Raw genomic sequence first — 8,814 nt, 5'->3', positions numbered from 1 at the left:
AAGAGAATGGCTCAGTGAATAATGGCCTTGCTGCTTCCACTGACACCCTAGGTAAAGGGAGAAACGCCTCCTCCCCTGGGCCTATCCTGGAGCTGGCTGGTCACTAGGGGACAAGGGGGAGCGGCTGTCTGCTTGGCTTCTTCTAGGATTCAGGACTTGGAAAAGTTCGAAGCCATCCAACAAGGGCTTCTGAAAATGTCCCCCCTGAAGTGCTAAGGGAACCTTGTTGGTGGGGGTTCCTCAGCAAGTCAGCTACCCCTGAACAGTGGGAAAATGTTGCACAAGTCAGGATTTTTAAAGAAAGGTAAAGTGTGTGTGTGTGTGTGTGTGTGTATGCCTATCATAAAAGTTACTCCTGGGTTTCATCAAAAGGGGCTACGAGGGCTGGGAATGTGGCTTAGTGGTAGAGTGTTTGCCTAGCATGCATGAAGCCCTGGGTTCAATTCCTCAGTACCACCTACACAGAAAAAGCCAGAAGTGGAGCTGTGGCTCAGGTGGTAGAGTGCTAGCCTTGAGCTAAAAGAAACTCAGGGACAGTGCCTAGGTCCTGAGTTCAAGCCCTAGGACCAGCAAAAAAGCAGGGGGGGGGGGGAAAGGGCTACGATCGGGAAGAATGATGGAAAGGGGTGACATTGACCAGGATGCACTGCACTCACCATCTAACCCAATGAATTGAAAGCCCTTTGCACAACTACTTCAAGGCAATAATAATCTAAATAAATAACTAAACAAATGATAAAAGGGGGCTACAATCCCACCTAAGTTAGACCTCCTGACTCTTCTCCTTTGCTTCACAGAGGGGTCTCATCATGGAGGTTGAGGAGGGCTCTGTGAGGGCTGATTTGGGTGATAGTCATCTTTATCTGTACCTCCTCTTGGTCTCTAAAGCCTCTGGCTAAAGAGGGGCATTGAATGAGGGGAACTTCTCTCTTCCTATGAACAATGGTTGGGGTAAGATGTGGAGCAACAAAGCCAGGTTCCTGTCACTGTCTGGTGTGGGCCACCATGTGGATGAGTTCTTGCTCCTACTCCCCCAGGGTCTCAGGAGCTGAGAGGAGCCCCGTATTGGAGGAGGCAGATGGACATCCCCCTGTGTGGACCATCCCCTGGGCTATCACAGGCCTGATCTTTGCTCCCTCTCCAACCAAAGGACATCCAGAAAAGATGTGGGGGTGTGCAGCCCTCTAAGGGGTGACAGGATCAGATGTAGATGGTTCTGAAGCCAGAATGGGCAGGGGGAGAGCCAGGGAGGAAGAGAGGTAGGAGGGTGTCCAGGTAGCATTCCTGATGAGAACAGAGGTTTGGGGCAGAGTGAAAGAGTATTGAGGGAGTCCTAGTTTTGCTGGTGATGGAGCAGCCACCAAAGGCTGGTGCTGAGAACTTTAAACGTAGACAGATAGATTGTTTCTAAAGTTTTTTAATGAAGCCAGCCTCAATCCCTGCTTTAATGAATAGTTCCTCTGGGCAAGGCTCATCTCTGCATTGCACTGCATTTTATCTATCCATTAGATGGGGGGGAGGGGAATCAGCACAGTGCAACTCTTCTTAGCAAATGAAACATGAAGATGCCAGCAGTTCACACTGGATGCCTATAGCTTATGCCTGTAATCCTAGCTCACTCAGGAGGCTGAGATCTGAGGATCACAGTTCAAAACCAGCCCAGGCAGGAAAGTCTATGAGACTCTTCTCTCCAATTAACTATGAAAAAGCTAGAAGCAGAGCCATGGCTCAAGTGGTAGAGTACCAACCTTGAGTAGAAAAAACTAAGCTACATCACCCATGCCCTGAGTTCAAGCCCCAGAACTGGCACAACACACACGCACACACACACACACACACACACACACACAGAGTAAGTATAAACATGTATAAATGTTCATTGAGGACAAATGGAAAGTAACAAGGACTTGAGAAAGATCTAAGTAGAAATGGTTGTGGGAGGGGACTCTGTAACTGTCAGTAAACAAAATCTGTAGAAGGCCATTGATTGGCACTAGGCTCTTGTATTGGGTCCAACAGACCAAACCAATATGGAGTCACTCATGCTAAATGAAGCTAAGGAACTTAGGAGCACACTCATGCAACAAATGGCTGAGCTTTCGGTCAATTACAGCAGCTGACTGCTAGTCAATGGTGGGTGACCGACTGTGTCACACAAGGCAAATGCCAAGCTAAGTGAGCCCTGAAGCCCACTCCTGTCTTTATGGATACTTCTGTTTTCCATCCATGAATCCTGCCTGGCCAGGTTGCAGCCCTTGCATGCTTTGATCCTCTTCTCTTTCTAACAGCTGCCCAATTCTAGAATCATGTGTAAAAATAGGCAAGATCTCCAAGCTACCTGTACTGTAATTGTGATTTCTTTTCTTTTTATTTTCTTTTACAGTACTGAGGTTTTTTTTTTTTTAATTTTATTTTATTGTAAAGCTACTATACAGAGGGTTACAGTTACATGAGTGAGGTAATGAGTACACTTCCTCTTGAACATTGTTACCCCCTCCATTGTTTTCCCCCTACCATCCCCTCCCAGTACTGAGGTTTTTGCACTCACTTACTAAGCAGTTACTTTGCTGCTGAGCCATGCATGCCTGCAGCCCTTTCTGGCTCTCATTATTTTTGAGGTAGGGTCTCACTTTTGCCCAGGTGCATGCCTGGATATAATCTTACTAATTTTTTTTTCTGCTTCCTGTCCTAAATGGGATGGCAGGTGTGTGCCACCACACCCATCTTTTCCCATTGAGGTGGAATCTCTTGGACTTTCCTGGTTTGGCTCGCCTGGAACTTTGATCCTCTTGGTCTCTCAGTCTCCTGTGTGTCTGGGCTGACATGTGTATGCCACTTCACTCAGCTATTGATTGAGAAGGAGTCTTGGGCTGGTCTTGAACTTCCATCCTCCCAAGTAACTAGGATTACAGGTGCAAATCTCTGGCAGCTGTAACCGTGACCTTTCACAGGTCAAACCCCACTTGGAAGTGTTAATAGATAATCCACCTACCTCTGTTGGTTTGCCCTACATTTTTTTTTAAATGATGTGATGATAGAAAAAGACAATATATATTCATTAGAAACTATCCTCCGAATTTGGGATGCTGATCTTTTCCCAGGCTAGCAATATGCAGTCAGATACCACCATGCAGCTGCAGCTCCCAGTCTGAGCCAACCAGCCAGGTTACAAGGGGAAACAGCCACACTTGAAGGTGTGCTGTGATGCCGAACCTTGATGCTTGGTAGAGGAGGAGGGTTAAATACACTTCCAATTTGTAATCTTTTCAATTTATGATGGGCTTACCAGGGCATAACCTGATAGGAAGCAGCAAGACCTCTGTACTTTTCTTTCCTGGAAGTGTGTGACAGAGCTGTTTGGGATCTGGCCTCTGACTTGGGAGGAGACTAAGAACTTTGGTGTTACACAGCTTCTAGCTCAGTTCTGAATGCAGAGGATGCGGAGATATCCCTACAGGCATATTAAGAGAAAGAAGGTTCAATGGGGGCAGAGGTGGGATAAATTATTGAACTACCTGAAGCTGCTTTTGATGATAAGAAAGATCCTGAGAATGCTGGGAAGGGAGAGGGGGAAGTGACTTGGGTGTTGGCTTGGTAGGATTACAGCAGTGGCATTGAGGGGGGGGTAGTTCAGGGAGGAGGGTAGCAGGGACAAAGACGAGGCTCTGAGAGCACTTTGGAAACCCAATCATTTTCTTCTTGGACCACCTCAGAGGTAAAAATAATTATGGTCTGAAATCATGGTCTATCTGCCTTTCTAAGGTTTACTGGCTTTTTTACTCAAGGCTCTACCATTTGAACCACTTCTCCACATCCAGCTTTAAGTGGTTAATTGGAGTCTCATGGACTTTCCTGCCCTGGCTATCTTGGAGCTAAGAGCCTCAGAGATCAGCCTCCTAGTAGCTGGGATTACAGGTGGGAGCCAATGGAGCCAGTGAACATTTAGCTCTAGAAAGTGCAAGTCCTGTGGGTTGCAGGCAGCGAGGGAAATAAGTCCTCCATTGTTTCCTGTCTCCTACACTGTAGAACACTGACTGTGGAGCTGGGCTGGCTCGGGGTTTCTCTCTGCAAGGCTGGCCTGTTTGCTACTTCGCTGCATAACAGATGGATGACATGGAGGCTCCATTTTTCTCCTACAGCAGTGGGAAAATGAATCTCGCCAAGTGTTGCCGACACCATCCTACCAGGTTCCACATTCATCGCAGACCAGGGCCGCTGACAGAGCCCAGGTCATCCCTCAGCCCTGTGCCGGAGCCCAGGGACACTGTGGTACACATTTAGCATCTCTCCTTTCCTCGTGCCGGCCCTCCCTCATCTGCTTTGGCTGCTGCTGGAGGCTGGGCCTTGGAAAAAGATGCTCCAGGACAGGGAGAAAAAAAGTGAGCCTGTGGCCTGGGAGGAACAAAGAGAAGGCATTGCACCCAGACCCCGGACCTTCTCATCCCACACAACCAGAAAGGGCACATCTCAATGGAAGGCCTTGAAGGCTAAGTGTATTTGGGAGAGAGGCAGTAGAAAGATGGAAGAGGCACCCTGAGTTTGAATCCCAGCTCTGTTACCAATGATGCTGTCACATGTCGGACAAATCACTCCACTGTTTGGGTTCTTGGTTTCTTCCAGAATTTGAATAGATTTCTTTTAGGGTGAGAATAGTGTTCTTTTAGTATTTAGAATTAGTGAGTCTAGATTTAACAACATACGTTGGAATGTAAAGACATGGGCCTGATGCTCCCTGTGGGCTAGGCCCTGAGTCAGGTGTGTGTAGGGTGGGGAGCTCAGTAAAACAAGGTCCCAGTCCTCAGGAAGATACACAGAACTTGAGCTAAATAGAAGGCCAGGTCATGGCAGATGCTGTAAAAATAGCTGAGGCCAGTAGGGGACAGGGGACAGAAGAGTGTGTGTGTGTGTGTGTGTGTGTGTGTGTGTGTGTGTGTGAGAGAGAGAGAGAGAGAGAGAGAGAGAGAGAGAGAGAGAGAGCCATTTAGAAAGGTTAGGCCAGGAGGGCAAAGGTCCAGGACTTCAGGACTTTAGGAACTGGAGTTTCATGAAACTGACTTTAGGGGTTCAGTGCCTCTGGGAGAGGCCAAGCAGAAGGCAGCTCCCAGGACCTGCTGTGGGACCTGACGCTGGGATACCTAGTCTGTGCACCTTCATGGAATATGAGTACACCAAGGGCTACAGCTTATCAGGAGGCTCAGCCCAAGGGGAGGTCATTTGTTCACAAAGCCCACCCATTGCTCCCTGGCCATGCCCTGCCTTGAAAAAAAACAGCCCCCATTAGCAGACAGTTACCTAGCTGTCATTCTCTGCTTCTATTTTTCTCTCCCCCTGGCTGTGCTGACTGCAGAAATCCCTCCCTTGGGAAGGGGCCAGGCTGGTATGTCTAGAATTCCCTTTTCTAGTACAGGGCCTCATCAGGAAGATGAAGATGCAGGCCTTGGACAAAGATAGAAGAAGGATGGAGAGTGGGGGGAAGTGGTAGTTGGCCAGCTAGCTGGCATCCTTCCTGTCTGTGAACACAGCCAGGAGAAAGGCCAGTGTGGGCTCAACTCCCTGCTTGTAGGCCTGGGCCTTATCTGCTCTCTGTAGATAGACATCTTGGCCTGGCTGGGTTCTGTGTCAGGCTGAGGAGTGGGAAGGGGTACTGCATGCAGTGTGGCCTGGTAAACAGTTCCCAGGCCTTGTCTTAGGAGATCACATCCAGGGGCTTGCCTGTCTTCACTAAGCATTGCTATCCCACTATGATGGTACCTTGAACAAGCAGGCTGGCTGCCACAGATTAGGAAAGTTCCAGGGAATTGAACCTTAGGAAAAAGCTGGCCTTGAAAAATACTTTAAAGGTAGACGTTCCCAACACCAGCTTCTCCTCACGCTCCTTTGTTGTTCTCATCTCTGCCTGCCCCAACTTACCAAAGTATCCATCTCTTTCTTTGCTGGGGACCTTCCAACCACGCTGCCCCTGAGATGACTCCATTTAAAAAGGGAGGTCTTAGCTCAAATGCCAGGCCAGAAAGCAAAACACCACTAGCATCAGATGGGGATGGAGCCTAGATCTCCACCATCATCTCATCTCAGGAGTTCATCTTTCTTTGGAAAAAAAATGAGAAAAGAAGAGCTTGCATTTGCTGAATCAAAGCGGCAGGCTGGACATTTCTTGTTATTTGTGTGCAGTTACTCCTTTAATCCTCTGAGATAAGTGGGGTTTTTTTTTGGTGCCCATTTCCTGGCTGAGGAGAAGAAGCTCAGAGAAGGTTAATTCTTCCTCTGGCCAGGCCAATTGGGCCAGTGTCACCCAGGTGTCCTTTCCTCCCCTTTGCCCAGCCTCTTGCAGGGTACTCTCTGTACACAGAGTCTCTCCTCTGTCTTCTCAGAAGCCCTATTGGCTGCCATGCAAAGAACAGCGTACCCCCTACCCCGCCCCTTGAAGGAGGGCTTCTGTCCCCAGGCTCATCTTTCCAGGCACTAGCCCTGAAGGAATCATTTCATTAGCGTTAATAGTTAATAACTAGCCCCTTTAACTGCGAAGTGTTTCCACACACAGGGCCCTCCAGTCTGCTATCAGGAGCAGATAAGCATCTTTGTAATTAACTCAGTGATGGCTGGCATGTAAATGGTATCTCTCTGGATGCTAGGAACCCATTTATTTACTGTTTTACGTGTGAAGTAGATGTGGTCTTGGCCAACCCTATTTCTGACAAGCTCTTAGACTCGCAGGAACTCACAGGAAGGTTACTTAATGGAGGTGGGCAGCATTCCCCCTCTGCAGAGACCCGCTGGGTGTACCAGGGCTGGGAAGGCTGCCTGGTTTAGCTGCCTTCCTGTCCTGGGTCCAGGAGAAAAGCAAATCAAAGAATCACAGCTCTGTGAGTCTGCCTTCACTCTTGGGATCTGGGTCTACCTATCATCGAATCAACTCTGCTTGATGCTATAGGCTAGCACCAGCTGCCGCTGGCTAGAGCTCCATTGGGACTGGGGCTCCCACTGCCCATGTAGTGGGGTGTGTACATGTGTGCAAGTGTAGAGTGCATGCATACGTGTATGTGCGGGATGTGTGCAGTATGTGGGTGTGTAAGAGTGTCTGAGAGGATATGGGTCTGTATGTGCATTTGGAGTTCAGCTGGTGGAGATATGGGTGTGTATGCTGCTGGCCGCCAGCCCATTTCCTCTTCCTCTGACAAAGGCTGCACTTTAATCACTTGACTAGACAGGTGCTTTCTTGTGTTCTTCTGGAGTGGGGTTTTCTGAGAGTGGGGATTGTCATTGGAGATTTCCTAGCAGAGCTATTCTGCCAGAATGTTCTCTTCTCCTTTCATCTCCTTTATCCCTCACTCCCTAAAAGATATAGTCACTTCCCAGTGGGTAACCAAAGTCCAGCCCCCACTGCCTGGCTAGAGATTCAATAGGAGATGAATCTAGACACGGAGCCTAGAGAGCATGGGAGTGGGTTTGTATGGGGCGAGGGGGTACATAACAAAAGGGGATCACCCGGCTCCATCACAAAGAGAACCAAAGTCCCTAGGGCCAGGAATGCTTGAAAAGAAGAAAACCAGTTATGCTACATTGTCAGTAGCTCAGGAGGGAAGTGGTTCCTCCTCATACCACAGGAAGACAGTATGGCCTTGCCTGAGGAGGTAAAGGATGGAAGGATCTGAGCTGGGTGGGCAAGGGGCCCTGTGGCTGCCTGCTCCTTCTCTCCAGGCTAGATCCACTCCTCCATGCCTAGACAGGAGCTGTTAAGGTCTCACAGCTGTGAGGATGGGCCTGATCTGCAGATGGGGTAAGGGCTGCGTCACTGGGGCTCTGCTTGGGGCACAGAGTCCAGGGCCAGACCCTTAGGGGATGTGGAGTCCAGATCCTCTCTCTCAGAGTAGAGAAATGGAGATGCAGGAAAGTTGGCCCTGGAGAGTGGGAGGCTCGGGAGACTGAGGCCACACTTCTGGTCTTATTCAAGCTTTTCCTGGCAGGACCACCTTGCTTCCTCATCCCTAGTCTCCCTTCTGACATATTGGCCAAACAGTGGGCATTTTCTTCCTCATGTGCCCCTCCAAGCTATCCTTTGCTTTAACTGTCTACTTCCCACATTTGCTCTCTCCCTGTGTTGTGGGTATAAACTATGTGTACAGAACCCTGTACATGTGCGGGTCTTTTTCTCTGAGGCTATGAGGAAATCTTTTCTTTGGGGGTGTAGTCCAGTTCCTCTATCAGAGGGAAGAAGGCAGGGGTGAGTTGAAAGGCTTGAGTGGAGGCCTGGATTCATACCCTGATGCCTCAGACTGAAGGTGCTGGAGGGCTCAGCCAGACACTGGATTTTGTGGCCCAGCTCATGGCCAATGGAGAGAGCCTCTTATGGATGAGGGCTGGGTGGGGCCCTGGGAACGGATGCAATGGGGCTTTGGCTCTTGGCTCTGCTACGGATTTGCCATGTGTCACGAGGCAGATCATAGCACTTCTCTGAGCCTTGGTTTTTAACCATCTATGATGGTAGTGCTTACCTTTCTTGGGGGTTGTGAAGGGTCAAAGAATGGCTATCATGTGGCCAGTGGGCAGTGAGCTCTTGGTAACTGCTCGTGGTTATTTGATGTGTCTCCTTCCTCTGTGCCTTGCCACTGGGTTAGATCTATGGCAAGGTCTAAGAAACACTCAATGAGCACTAATATAGCAGGGATGAGTGGAGAATAACAAAGGAGGGGGTAACAATGCTCCACAAGCAATGTACTCATTACCTTACTCATGCAACTATAACCCCTCTGTACAGCATCTTTACAATAAAACAATTAAAAATGAGCATTAATTTGGGAGGGATGCAAGGTCTAG

The sequence above is a fragment of the Dipodomys spectabilis genome, unplaced genomic scaffold (genome assembly GCF_019054845.1).
Source record: "Dipodomys spectabilis isolate Male_0828 unplaced genomic scaffold, ASM1905484v1 ptg000004l, whole genome shotgun sequence".
Classification (NCBI taxonomy): Eukaryota; Metazoa; Chordata; class Mammalia; order Rodentia; family Heteromyidae; genus Dipodomys; species Dipodomys spectabilis.
Note: the sequence above shows the minus strand (reverse complement) of the source record.